General features: G+C 36.3%; 2 long non-coding RNA genes across 2 annotated transcripts; one reads left to right on the forward strand and one right to left on the reverse strand.

Moving 5' to 3' along the window:
• The first annotated feature begins 3,039 nt into the window (after window positions 1-3,039).
• On the forward strand, window positions 3,040-10,516 carry LOC111271481 (uncharacterized). Its single transcript, XR_002686887.2, has 3 exons — window positions 3,040-3,180; window positions 4,132-4,244; window positions 6,312-10,516. It is a non-coding gene; the product is annotated as an uncharacterized LOC111271481 (long non-coding RNA).
• LOC111271480 (uncharacterized) lies at window positions 9,430-14,661 on the reverse strand. Its single transcript, XR_002686885.2, has 2 exons — window positions 13,052-14,661; window positions 9,430-12,893 (listed from the first exon to the last, which is right to left on the reverse strand). It is a non-coding gene; the product is annotated as an uncharacterized LOC111271480 (long non-coding RNA).
• Window positions 14,662-14,852: the final 191 nt, after the last annotated feature.

Genomic DNA, 14,852 nt, shown 5'->3' on the forward strand with positions numbered 1-14,852 from the left:
GCACAACAACGTCGAAAAAGAATAGGGAAAGCTCAAAAGACGTCGAGTTATTAAAAATGTATTTTTGTTTTCGAACAAAAGACAGACATTTGCAGGAGCCGAGGTAGGTGCCAAAAGAATATTTCTTATACCTCCATGTTGAAATACGTGTTCCGCTTAAACGTGTTACCACTTAGTGGGCGTAGTGTGCGCCAACAGCATATGGAACATACTGCGAAGACAGAAATGCGTTTGAGAGGCTCGTAGGATAGAAATACAATACAGGTATACTGTAAAGTCCACCATCTACTAGCAGTTAGTCAACGGAACTCAGCCGCCTTTATTAATAATGGGGTTTTAATCTAAAGAACCAAAACTCCTTAAAGTACGACCATCGTTTGGTGGCAAAGCTAACCCGTTTTTACTTTTTTTTTGACATTAAATTCAAAGTAGATCGAAAACTCGTAGCGATTTGTATGGCGTGCTTTTTGGATCATAGGACGTTCAGCCCGTAATCGCCCAATATATAATAATTAATTAAATAACTTTCCCATGTATGTTTTTGTCATATAGACGCTGGTAAGATAAATAAATGTAACTTTTGCAGGGAAAACTCCATAAAGCTTGTATCTAGCGTACAATGTGAATAGAAAATCACAATGAGCGATAGATAGTAAACAATATAGGAGTATCTTGCCTACGAGTGACGTGTTCGACGACTGTTTTGATCTCATTGGTAGGAACCAATTTGCCAGTAAACTTAATAACATCGCTCATATTGAAATGTTAGGTCTGCCCATGTAGCGTAACTTAATTAACTGGAAATATATATAGCCTTATTTTAACTAACATTAATAACGTAAATGGGATCTATCCATAAAAGCTTTTCCGTACAACTGAAGAGAAACCATGTATGTGCTTCTGTCGAATATGATAAAAATGTATTTTGTATCCATCTTGAAGCATGCCATCAAGCTTTAGAACACCTTCGTTGATAATGAACCTTGTAAAAGTCGATGGTTAGTTTGTAGAGTGTCTGTTATCACAGGTAGAAAGGCTAGAAACTAGCACCCGCTATCCGACCTGGTTGATACGATTAAAACAACAAAACCAGTGGCAGTACGAAGTCCGTTCCGGCGAGCTATTCTTTCCTTGTTGATTTTACTACTGCGGACGTTACCAGCAGCCATGCGAGCAACTCCTATAGCAAACAGATCGAAACGTAGATGCCTTGACTCGGTAGCTACACTGGGCAGGAAGCACGATAAATTAGACAGACAGCTGAAGCGGCCACAATACACAGCCATCGATACATGCGTAAATTTAAAACTGAATGTATTAGGAAAATGGTATTTGCCTATGAATATAAATGGTGTCACATCTGGTGATGAATTTGCTGGAACAGGTCTAACCTGCATTGATAGTTCAACAAAATTTTATGCAGGCATGAATGATATTGCATCGGAACAGCGTACAGTGATGTTTTAAGAATCACCGTTAGTGAACTTTGAAGACAAGCTGCACCCATTATCTAGCTAGTGACAGCTCGTTGAGTCTTTAGTTCCGAGTAATCTATCCTTAACAGACTCTTTAATTCATTTTATAGGCAACGAACTAACTCCTTAATAATTGTCTTCTTCAGACGAGTTCAAGCAAAACGAACAGATGCAAATCAGGGTTATAGCAATGGTCAAAAGGCCGGTCTCTAGTGAGCTGAACTAGATTTTTATATTCCCTTTTTAGCCTAAGGATGCTCATATTTTTCGCCTTGTTCCTCACGCTAATAGTGCATTCTATTCCTTACCCTCGAATAATAACGGGAAAAATTCATGTCCAGCGTAGTAAGAAGCCCAGAAGAGTGACTTCTACATTTTTTGTTCAGAAACAGCGACCACTTTAACCCTCTTTGAGGCTGTTCGTGTAAAGAGTTTTGAATGTCCTTTAATTGTTTACACTTATTGTTTTAAACCTCTGACACAGCTAAAAACACAGTTCACTCTAATTGTTTAAGGCATCATTTGAGAGTTATACTAACAATACATACTGGTACTAATCAGAATACAACGAAAAAGCAGTACGATTTCTTTGAAAAAGTCATTTATTTTTTCCATATGTCACATATATATATATATACTCTAGGAGGTGATTTATTGGAAAATAAATCATGTTATGTATTTACTTATACGCTATAGTTTATTAGCCACACTGTATTGATTTATAATCAATTATTTTCGTTACGATAACAACATGTAGTAATATATTGTTTCCACTATTCTGTAACCGGGTCAATATAAACAATCTTGTTTTCGATGTATAGCATCACTTCAATTGAAGGTAACATTCGAAAAGCTCAGTACCGTTTACAGAGCCGTTAACGGTTCTTCAATATTAGCATGTCAACTATAGACCCATTGCTCTCCAGTATACCTACATATATGCACACTGTCAATTAATTCGACGTCATCGAAGTTTACAGATGTGTTTAGAGTACTAGTTTTCGTGCAATTGCAATATTCAAGACTTTTCCAAGTTAGCACAATAGTAAATCTGATCCATATATTTTACGTGCCGGAATACATTGCTCTACATACAGGATTTGCAACTAAGATTGCGCGTATCTTACAATTTTCAAACAATGGAGCATAACAGGTTCACGCTGAGAAGGTAAATCATCATACGATGCATAGATCCTACACACATTCAGCGCTCTACAAATTCTTTAGAAATTGATAAGCATAACTTCTTACAATACCACTTCCGGCATTTTGAATGACAACTTGTTTGGCTAAAATTATTTACCAAAACATTTTCGTGTTTTAGAGACGTGTAGTACTCCTAAATATTCGAAATACATGTTCATTTTCTAAATTTGATACCGTAATGTTTACATTAGCAAGTTTTGATACTAATCTATGTTTGTGGATAATTCACACGACGAAAACATTCGATCGAAGACGACTTCTCGACGAAAAAGTTATGTTGCGTAGTAAAATCTAAGTATTTGTTTATTTACTCGCTTTGCTATCAGGAACACTTGTTCCGTAGCAGCTTCCGTAGGACCCTTGGATGAGGCTTATTTCATGAATTTTCGTAATAGCTACTTGTATTAAGGGTTCGGTAAAAGCATGCTTGACTATGACGTCAATTTGTGAACGTGACAGTTCTTACCGTTTTTGATGGCGGTACCGAAACTAGATGCAGGTAAGCTCAGGCATCATCGCCTCATGCTTTGTCCACATTCACGGACATTGTTTTCCGGCTAATTTTTTTATTCATAGAACTTACCACCGCCTCGTAATTAGGATTGTATATTGAATTGATATTCTCATCTTATATATAAGATATACACAAAAGATCATTTTGTTTCTCTTGTCATTTCTGGTAATTGTCTCCTAAACAAAATGGAGAATAATGTAATTAAAGATCAGCCACAAAGTAATTTTTGTTAGCAGACACCAAACAACGATTCTTTCAATATTATTCCATATGACTGTAATCGGGTAAAAATTGAACAGGTAAAAGGAATAACGAAAAAGAGCTAACATGTCACGCTTTTCTACGAACAAAAAGACTTATTTCTAGAGATTTCTATAAGTGGCAACTTGTAAAATACTATCATGATTTCGTCGATCACGCAGATAAAATGCCAGAATAGTCAAGTTATTTTATGCCCGCTGACGATTCAGTATATATATAGATCATATTATTTTAGATACAGAAACACTAGCTACAGTAGAACACTCTATAGAAAGGTGGGAGACCTAAAGGACTCACGCCAATTCCTCGAACGAAAATTCAAGAAATATTAGTTTGATCTAAGTAAAATTACGATCATCTAAAGAGAAGGCAATCAACCTATTTTTTTTTTTCTTCATTTAAACATTTTTTTTTTCAGTGAGAGATTTAGGAAAATACCTCGCCAAAGATGAAGTACTGAAGAGGCGCGCCCTCTATATGCGATTTAAACGCATAGAACTCAGTCTATTAGAAAAACTTGAGTTTTTCTAAAAATCCTCTCGCTACCGTGTGACGTGAGACAGCGTCCCATCTATCTGTTATAGATACGATAACTGCAATTTTATATCCACTGTTTATTTATTCAATTTACAATTATAATGAAGTGAATATAAATGGTTTTTTTTTGCGTTTTAGGGTACCACTACTACTGCTACTACTACTACTAGGGTACCACTAAAGAATGATCCATACTGTATTTACACAGTTCCAGAGGTCGCTCCCGATTCAAGTTCCGCCACTGACACATAGTGAGCACTTTGAGTTACTATAGAAAAGCTATATTTGTATAACCTCAAACATTACTAGCTAGCATTCAAGTTTCGCTTATGCCCGTACATACAACGGGTCAGCCTGTGTAAAAATAAAACGAGGAAACGATAATGAAGAGAGCTGTCAGGGATTCTATGCAAGATGTAAGCTTCGCACGCGCATGGATGTCAATACAAAATGAAACCGTCCTTTCGTAAATTATATGCCGGATAAGTTCTTCAGTATCTATGTTGATGAATGATGTTATTAAGACATTTCCTATCTGAAATCTATATAAAATATTTACCCAAAATAATCGTAAGCAGCATATATATTAGCAACCATAGGTCCTACCTCGATATTTTTTTTCTAACTAAACATATTATAGGATGCAGCGTTTCAGGACACCGAAGCCATGCTTGCAATATTATAACTGCATAATTGAGACATAACTGCTCATTGGACTTACGGGGTCTAAAAATATATGTATGAAATATCGAAGTCACCAATGTACGAATTAACGCGTTACATATTAATATTACTAGTAAGATAAAAGGTAGAGGTGAGAAAATGATCTTAAGTATGAATGTGTATATCGTGCAAAGGCAAAATTCGATACATTTTGGCAATTTTTTAGAACGCTATTTATAACTTAATAAATGTTCTAGGTTTTACGTCACGCACAGCGTTCAGTGTTGCTTCAGACGGCCGGCTTTTAGCATCAGGCAAAGTGCGTCTACGCTTAATTTCGAATTTAGAGCATTACGTGTCTATATACAACACTTATACCTAAAACAACTTATTAATCATTAACTTCACAAACCAGATCAGTGGATGAAATGGCACAAGCGACGTTGAGTAGTAGTACGGTGAAGTACTAAACTGATGAATAGATACAGTGCTAAGTATCCATGAGTTAGGCAAAAAGCTCCTCAAACGACAACTTGGACTCATATGAGTATCGACTAGCACCTGTGCCCCCTCATCACATTACAGCTGAAAGACCGATTTGACTCTCCAAGTGCAAGTTATTTTAGTATTTTTGTATTTGTATATCAAAAGGATACTCATAATTATTAAAAAAGAAATTGCCTTGCCTGCCGTAGAACAGTAAAACTAAGATACGTAATAATAAACTAAAGGTCAAGAGCTAGAGGTCCAAGTGATACGATGATATTTCTGGCGTCCTACTTCTGTAAAACGTCAATAATATACATCTTACCGACATCTATCTGAAAAAGCAAAAATTGATGACCAAGCGTGCAGTACAATACATACGTCCTAATGACGTTCACATATAACTGCAAGTTTAATCAGAGCCGAATTCAGTGAAAATATAATTAGGACAAGTCGTAGTTTGCTGCAAAATTATTCTATAAATGGACTTCTACCACAAGGTTGCCTGCATCGAGTCCTGTGAATTCGTGGATAACGCCATGTTGCGCAATACACGAGTATTTGTCCCGCAAGTAAATACACACTCTGCGGATGATTATAGCCTTGAAAATAGACGGCGCCAGAGATGATATCCTCTCAAGTACGCATAAATTAGGACGGATACTCGCAAATCAGCATTAATCAAATTCCTGGAAAATGTCGCCTGATTGTTTTAGCTCGGAAGAAAGTTTGCTCGTTAACTCGCTGGCAACAGTGGGCGGTTTCACCTTGGCAACTAGGTCTCCGATGATTACAAAAACGTTATGTAGCAATAAACGAACAATTACTTAGATCAACTCTACGGATGATAATGTTTGGATGCTACATTGTATTGAATATATCGATGGCGGGCTTTGAACCCGCAACCGTTAGCTGTTTCAACAGGGAACTCGCTTAGCCATGCCATGACGCACGGTAGTAAACATTACACAATAAAATTCGTACTTAAGCAACCTATACTAGATATAGTGACGTAACTATTTTTAATTACGAACAATAGACTACGAAGTAGAATGTAAAACATTTTTTCAAAATCTGAAGATAGTTTTCTTTCGAGGAGATTAACTGAAAGGTAACAAAGTGTGTCGTTATTACGCGCAAGGTTCTGTAATGATCAAAAATTATTTCAGTATATCAAATATGGCGAAATCTTATCGTGTGATGAATTCTGTCACTTCGTGGAAGGTGGAGTTCGAATGCTCATTTGGACGATGGACTAAAGTTATCAGTGAAATGACGGCAATGCTGCACAAGATCACTAAGCAATAATCAACACGCATAACTAATGATTAGATAATAATTAAAAAATTAGAAGTAGTTGTAAAAAGATGTTCGGGTTTTGTGTAATTTCTTCATTGTCGACAATCAAATACATGATATCTTAACGGAATGATTTGTATCCATCAAGAAAACTTAACATAGGGTGAGATTTTCAGAAACGGCCCGTGAACAAGAAGGGTAAACTTTGAATCTGAAGTTTAACCTGTTCGTTATCAGGTTATCAAAGATATGAAAATTCCACCTGTTTGGTCGAAGGAGATCTTCGTAGACCTGCCCGAAAAGATGGTGAGAAATACGGCGGTTACCCACTCACTTGCAGCCTTTAAAGAAAACCATGTGGATAAATTAATTGAAAGAACTGTCGATTAGCCATACGTGCTCGAATGCAATGCCATATTGTCTGTCAAAGGCACGGAGCGAACAATTTTGTATAAATTGTACAAGCGATAATTGCACGAATATCTTCAAAGGGGTTGCGCTATCAGAGCTAAATTTGTAAGTTAATCAGGCGATGGGTGTTTGCCAGCAGCTTGTGCACAAACCGAACCCCTATGTCATTTTACTTCATCCAAAATCGAACTCATCTGGACTGTTGTTTGAGACGGATCAATTAATGCTGTAGGGAAACGATAACCCATTCTCTATAGACAACATGCCTATCTATTATGCTACAAAAACTCAGTGTCTGTTTGCTCGTGTGTTTGACGCAGAACAACCTCGTAAAAAAGCACTTCGCATCGAACCAATTTTTTATGGATCGGAAGAGGATATCACTGGGAAGATCCATGCAAAAGATGGGGATAATTGGATGAACATTTTTGTCAGGGGAATTTCTTTTCCTCTCAAGAAACTGATCGTTTTTTCCGATTTATTCAAACGCCATTAAAAACCTGCAAAAGGTTCTATTGGCGTATTGTTTGCTTATACAGCGACAAACTGCGCAGAATGGTTGCAAAATTTGATGTTCTCTTTTTTGTTTGGTCTATCGGTAATCTCTCCCCAAATAGATCATAATCGATGAAATGTCAGGTGCCTTGGTTCATGTCTTTCAAATGAAAGAGCACAATTCCTTTGAAAGTTAGTTTAGCTCCATATATCTCGGTTAATTTAATACACGAAATCATTGACGAATATTTCTATAGATGTCGAAGAAAGCTGAGGTGAGCTACATAAGAGCTGGTAAGACTCCCGTCAAAAAAATTTCCTCCTAACAAAATGGTAACTGAATGTTTACATGGAGGTTTATATAAGAAGTTTCATTCTTGTCTTCCACCAAAAAAGTGGATTTCATCGTAAATTGAAAATATTACGATATCCCAATGGGAGTTTTCGAGTAAAAAGTGCCGCTTAAAGGCTGAAAATGGTCTGATTTTATACTCCTTATACGTTCTGATCTATTGCTCTAGGTACTATCATGCGATAGTACCTAGAGTAGTAGATCTCAATGAGCTGAATAGAAATACTTACAGTTAAAAAGAATTTCAGCGTGAAAGGAGCACAAAACTGAAAGTAGCATCTGTTTCCATTATGTTATGATAGTGTGAAAGTCTGTTCGGAAGAAAAAAGCTATTTTGTGACCAGCGTCAATTGAAAAGTTTAGGCGCCTTTTTTTTGGTATTACACCTTTGTATTTTGTAGAACATTTTAGTAGTACAACTTTCTTCTAGAATGTTCTCGGAAATATCACCAGAACGTTTCTTAAGGTACCACTTGGTTAGTATCATTCTTCATACCAATCTCCATGAATCTCAACGAGCCGAATAAAAATGCAATACGTCTGCCTAAAATTACTGTATCAACATAGAAGTCTATGTAGGGGTCGTCCCTAGTACCAATCAAAGGCTCTCAATGAACTGAATCAAAATGCGATGTATGCTCGTGTACTTAAATTTTAGTTTTTGCTACGAAAGGACCATTGGAGGATGAAAACTTGACATGGCATATTTATTGAGAAATTTTTCTTGTCGTCCATCAGTAGAATTCTTACGAACTCAATAATATTGTAACACATCTCTCTATAAATCAAATAAATGTTTCTTTAAGTTCCGTTAATTATTTTTAGCACGAAATATCAAAAATATGTAAATGTTTATCATAAAAAATAAGAAACATTTTCAAACTTTGGCGATATGCAACAAAATCATCATGAAGTCCTTATTACATTGTTATTTTTTGAAGACCTGCAACTACTTACTGTAAAACAAGAGAAGGTAAAAAATCTTTAACTTTTAATTACGTTTGACATAATGTGCGTCAATAGATCTCACGAAACATTTTTAAAAAATGTTTGAACCTCGGTTAAGTTCTACGGACGTAATCAATACGTTAATTGACTCTATCAGTGGCAACGTCTATTAAAACACGCCTTAGAGGTCGGTCGACGACTGATCCTGTTTATATTTATGCCAGAAACAAAGATAACCAATCAGCACTAAAACAGTCCAGGAGTAACATTGTAATAACGTATCGAGAGCCAACATACCGCGAGCGAAAAAAATCTCGGGCTGGTTGAGTCTCCTGAACGGCCTAAAAAAATAATTACAAAAGAATGATGGGTTAGGCGGAGCATGGGGCATGATGCAACGGTATAACTGTTATATATTTAAGATAGTTTATGTTAGGCCGGGCGTAACATCAACGGATCAGATAAACTGATGACAACACAGGCGCGAGGAAAAGCCTCAGTTAATAGTCTCCTAATGACTAATGTCATATATTTATTTTATAAGCATATTTTTACTCACAGTTGCGATATGGGATGTAAAATATTATTATCGTTAAACAAATCGCGTCCGCCGATTTCATTAATCGGTTGCGCGATTCCATCGTTAAGACCCAGCGCCTGTAAGTGTTTCACTTACTTCATCAGAGTACCTAACGTAGTGTCCCTGCACGTATTTATGAGTATATACTATGTAGGGCTCAATAAAAAATTCTCAGTGCTATCGTATTGAGATCGCAAATGAATCTATGAAAAGGATCCGAAAGCAATTTATTTGAATAGGTCTCTTAATTCTAAACTGTTTCAATTATTTGAAATTTTCGATCCTAGGGGCTTGTGTTTGACTATAATATTCTCTTAATATATACACCACGGGCTTTTCATTTTGATAGCATTTGACGGTTTGCAGTACGTATGCCAAGTACATACGACTGAGACGACAATACTGATCCTATAAAAAAAGGTTTTGCTTCTGCAAGACAGGAACAATAAGATTTATTTTAAAATCTCTGTCATGTTCAAATTACTTTTCATTCATCATCACGTTCAACTATTCTGACAAGCAAGACCTATCAACTAAGAGGAGCTTTTTAGCAGCCGAGCTCTAAAGTTACTTTTGAAATAAAGTGATCTTCAGGTATTGGAGCTTCTATAGCTTAATCGATGCGTAAATATTGTGGAGTCTAGACTTGTGAAGACGTGTCGTAATTAATCAGTGGTAAAAACCGCCGCTGGAAGTATGCAGTCTACAATACAAATAAATTTGCATTGGTTATGTTCAATCATAGTGTCAGCTAGGTAAATAGGGCCTCCTTCTTTCCGAATAATCTACAATCTCACAATAAAGGCATTAAAAAGCTATGGTTACATCCAAAAAATGTCCAATCATAAGCTTCCGTCGATTGTATTTTTGGTGAGATGATTTCCGAAAGATTTTGAAAGCGCGATATGACAAGATACTTGTGACTATTTTCAATTACAATGTAAAGATGAGGGCATTAAAATGTGAATTGAATGAAGCCGACAAGGATAAGCAATACATTAGATATTTCAAAATAATAATTATGTTATCTTCGTTGGCTAGCTCTCACGTTATTGTGTACTAACTTTTTCTTAATGGTCTTTGGTGTGTAATTCCAAAACTTGACAAACATGGATGAGAAATAATTTACTTGCTACCAATCGGCACTACACAAATCCGATTATACATGTTCTAAGATGCTACCGTAAAGGCATTGAGCGTAATTAATCTAGGCATCATAAGGCTCTAGATCTTTTTCTTCTTCCTTCTCTCTCTAACCGCAACAGATTAAAGGACATATGACGATGCAACATGGTGTATTTATTAGATTTCGCTAAAGGCTTTAGGAGGCTATGTTGTTGTTTCTGATATTCCACCAAACTCAAAGATGGCTTGCAAATCCCTGTTTGCAATCATTTTAATCTCGTCGATGCAAATCAAATTTGCTGGATGGACTTGGCTCATGTATTGTACTACGAACGAAGATTGATTTAAATCGCTACGACGGCGGAATGTGTAGGTCTTACTTACACCTTATTTACTTTTTTTTTTATAACTAACTTACAACCTGATTCGGTCTCTAGTTGACAATTTATGGTTTTTCGCTTACTTGCACCGTCGTCCATTTACTGAGCAATTGCATTTAACTACCTACTGTATCATTATCTCCATACCTGTTATACTTTTACATGGAAGCTCTTTTAGCTCTTTTTCGTGTGAAGCAGATTTAGGTGCTCCTACAAGTTTAGCACACTTTCTTAGTTGGCTAATTATTGTTATAAAATCTTAAGTACTTTTCCTTCAAATACGATCACTACAAAAATATAGCTAAAACCTATCAACTGATATAACAACAGAGCTCTTTGTTAATCGCAACAGTACCCGTTTGCCCGTGCCTAGTAATGTTCATTATACTTTCTCCCAATGTAATATATTGCAATTACATGAGTCAAACAAGAGATGAAGGACGTTACAGTATTTCAAAGATAATGTCAGCAATGAAATAAAGCTCATTAATGACCTCGAGTTTAAATAAATTTCATTTGCCTTTCCCCTTGGAGTGCTCGAGAAACAAACTTGCTAGCATGAAGGCACAAAAGAGAAAGTAAAAGCAACTAATTGTGGAGGCCACTAACGGAAATCTAGGTCGCAGAGCTTTTTCTGGAGATACCGTGCTTATAGTTACACAACCGACTCCCCCTTAAAATAAAACGATATTGTTTTATTATTACCGTTAACAATGGCAATAAGCATATTTGCAATTCACACCCGTAGACGGATACATATAACTTGTATGTTCAACAGCAACAACATTGTGCACCAAATGAAATTAATTATTGAACGTGCTTTCAGTATTGATAGTGTAATGATACTGCTCCTAAAGCAACGAGCCCAATAGTCATACCGGGAGGTGTTGCTCGCTAATAAAAAGAAGATATATATGTAGTGCCCTAATTTAGCGTTGGTACACTGGCCTGTTCTACTGAAGTTGAGGCACGTTCACGGACCAGCGAAAGCGCCTAGCTAAAAATACCCAAGGAAACATGTGGATTCGAAAGTTCTACTTAATAGGCAGTCTTTATCTCTCATAAAACAATATTCGATAAAAGATTAGTTTGTAGAACGGGACAAATAATTTGCTCACGCAAATTGAGTTGCTGTCTGCCTTCTTGTCTTGAATAGATTACGTTACATCGTATCCAGATCAGACGTTGTCAGTGAATTCTGAAGTGCCCATGATTGCGCCGTTCTTCTCCTAGCTGCTGCTACTTGCTGGGAAGAATTTTATTTGACGATGCAGGATCACGTCAAAGGCAACAACGATAATAAAATTGACCTTGGATCTTTGGTACTAATAATTAAAATAAACGCAAGAACCCAGATGATTCGGCTATGAAACGAGAGAATGGCATTTGCAAATTGAATAAGTTCTGTGCTACAGGCCAAGTTTTGCAATTAAAGATGATAGTAGCTTATTGTACCACTGTCAGGCAGTGATTCTGTCATAATTTTTAGTGAACAAAGAAAGATTCATATTGGGTTATGTATAATGGTAGTAAAAATGTAGCAAATAATTATTAATCATTGGGCTTAACGAACTTATTATTTTGGTCCTTACACATGTGTCCTCCCATCCATAACCTTCTGAGAAATCAACTCTCTAGATATTTTTGTACCTATCCTTACTGTTGCATATCTGACTATCTAACCACTGGGACTGCTAGTGAAAGCTTAAGCATGCGGCACATAACCTATGCGAACATCACAATTAAAAATAGGCATGAAAAATGTACTCGCAAAAAATGTTGGGAACAAATTTTTAATGTTAGTATCTAGCCAATCGTATGAGTATAGTGGACCTAACGAAACATGTCGCATTTTTTTTTGAATGAGACACCTTTCTATTTGTATCGCCGTAGCTGAGATAATTATAGAGCTGCTATACAAGCTTATATTATAGTTATAAAAACCGCCTTTTATCGTAGTAGCAATAGAAGTTAGAACAGAAAAATATTATTTTCGATAACTTATGATTAAAGTTTGTGAAAACTTTTCCTTACCTCAACTACTAACTAGGTGTTCACAATTTTGGAATACTTAATACTCAGGGCGAAACGATCTACAGGCCACATACATACGACCGACCACACTAGCGATGGAATGCGTCTCCGGCAAGGTCATTTATATCTTAAATAAATTAGTAAAATAGGGGATCGAACGACTTGTTCCACCATGATATGTACGATGACTACATAAATAATCGTGACTCTACAATATTACTGATTTCTACATTATACACAGCGTCTTCTTATATGTAGCTTTATTTAGAAGAGGAAACTACATACCTATTTCTAGGTTGATTAGAACAAGAACTGTCGGCCGACGTTTGCTGAATTCTTGTGACTTCTGCCATACGTCAAACTCCGTTAGTAAGCCAGCGATCAGGTGATGGTAGTTTGTTGCAGGGTGGTATCAGGGTTAGTGGACATGGATGCATCATCAATCGTTTGATACAGCATGGACAGATCAGCAGTTGAGGTGGCGAAAGAAAAGTTCCTTTTTTTGATAGGGTGGCTATTGCAACGAGAACTACACGAAACTAAAGCAATATTAATTGTTTAGACTAACGATTACTGTAATCGCTGGTATTCTCCATTTAGTGAATGAAAATGTATAAAATGAACGCGATCAAACGATATCGTCGAAAATGGCATCAGAAATTGATTATCTCTGTGTAAGATTGATGCTAATCTTTTCTAGTGTATTTCTATTCTAGTGAATGAGGAAACCCTCGCTACTCTTAAAGGCTCCAAGAACATCTATCAATAATAACCATCCGATGTGTGCCTCAATTCTCTAGTAATCATAGTGTGCACATACTCATTAGCCACTTTTGCTTTTTTACGCATTTAAAAATACCTATAAACCAGACAATTATATCTTATACAGACTCAACAGTTCTCTGAACTTCTTCTGTAGAATAGATTCTAGATAAATAAATTGGTCCATCGATACTTACCAACGGCGCATTAGGCGCGCAATAGACGGTTCCTCTTCAGCTATTAAATTCCGTACATAATGGAAAAATGTATACAAATCTAGAAGTATTTAATCAAAATGTGGAACCCCTTAGGTACGCGTTGATATCCCAATGCGAGTTATTATAACTACTGCTTACTAAACGCATATAATTAAAAATTACTCTCTTAAAATAATACAATACGGGATTAAGCTGCAGGGTCAAGAGGATTGGTTCATCTACGACAATTCACTATTGAGCTCTGCTAAAGAACACCCACGCTCTAGACCGTCTTGCGGATTGAGACTATGACTTCATTTTCAATTTTTCACACCTACTGGCAACCCGGCACAATGGTACTCCTTGATGATTTTAAAGGAAAGATAAGTAAACAATTAGATATATGCAACGGTTTTCCATATCGATGAGAACCATGTCTATAACACTTCAGTAGGAGTTAAACATTTTATGTTAGTTCATGCTAGGGTTCTCTGATACGACCTAATGTTCACAACTGTATTGTTGTGGACTATTTATTGCGGGTCCCATGAAAATTCCATATTCAGAATTTAATGAGCTGGTCAAGCTTATAAATTATTTGTACTTGGCATAGCTTATTGTCAAATACGTCTGTTAATGATCTGCAGCTATTTGAAGTGCAAATAATGTATTCGGATAAGTAAAAACTTACGGATTAATTGAAACTCCAATGTGTCTAGAAACCACGTGTGAAAAAAGGTGACGACAGCTAGATTAAAAATAACGGATCTACGCAAACAGAAGATCGATCGAAGAGCATCTTAATAATTCTAGAAGACTCGCAAATCAGAAGTCAATCAAATCAACTCAACTTCTTTGTAATAATAAAATCCCGTAAACAAAAGCTAGATTTTTTTCAGAGGATCCATGCTTATAGACTGACCGACTGACCCGATTAAATCCTTAGCTTTAATTCTCATATATATATATATAATTAATTTGATTTATGATCACATCTATGTCTAATGCATACACATCTAGATCGCCAAACCCTAAAATATATATTTTCTCGTCGACGGTTTTTGATATCAGTCTATTTGACGTCTGCTGAAGATCGATTCGAATACTTCGAACGTTGTCGAATTAGA

The sequence above is a fragment of the Varroa jacobsoni genome, unplaced genomic scaffold (genome assembly GCF_002532875.2).
Source record: "Varroa jacobsoni isolate VJ856 unplaced genomic scaffold, vjacob_1.0 contig00664, whole genome shotgun sequence".
Classification (NCBI taxonomy): Eukaryota; Metazoa; Arthropoda; class Arachnida; order Mesostigmata; family Varroidae; genus Varroa; species Varroa jacobsoni.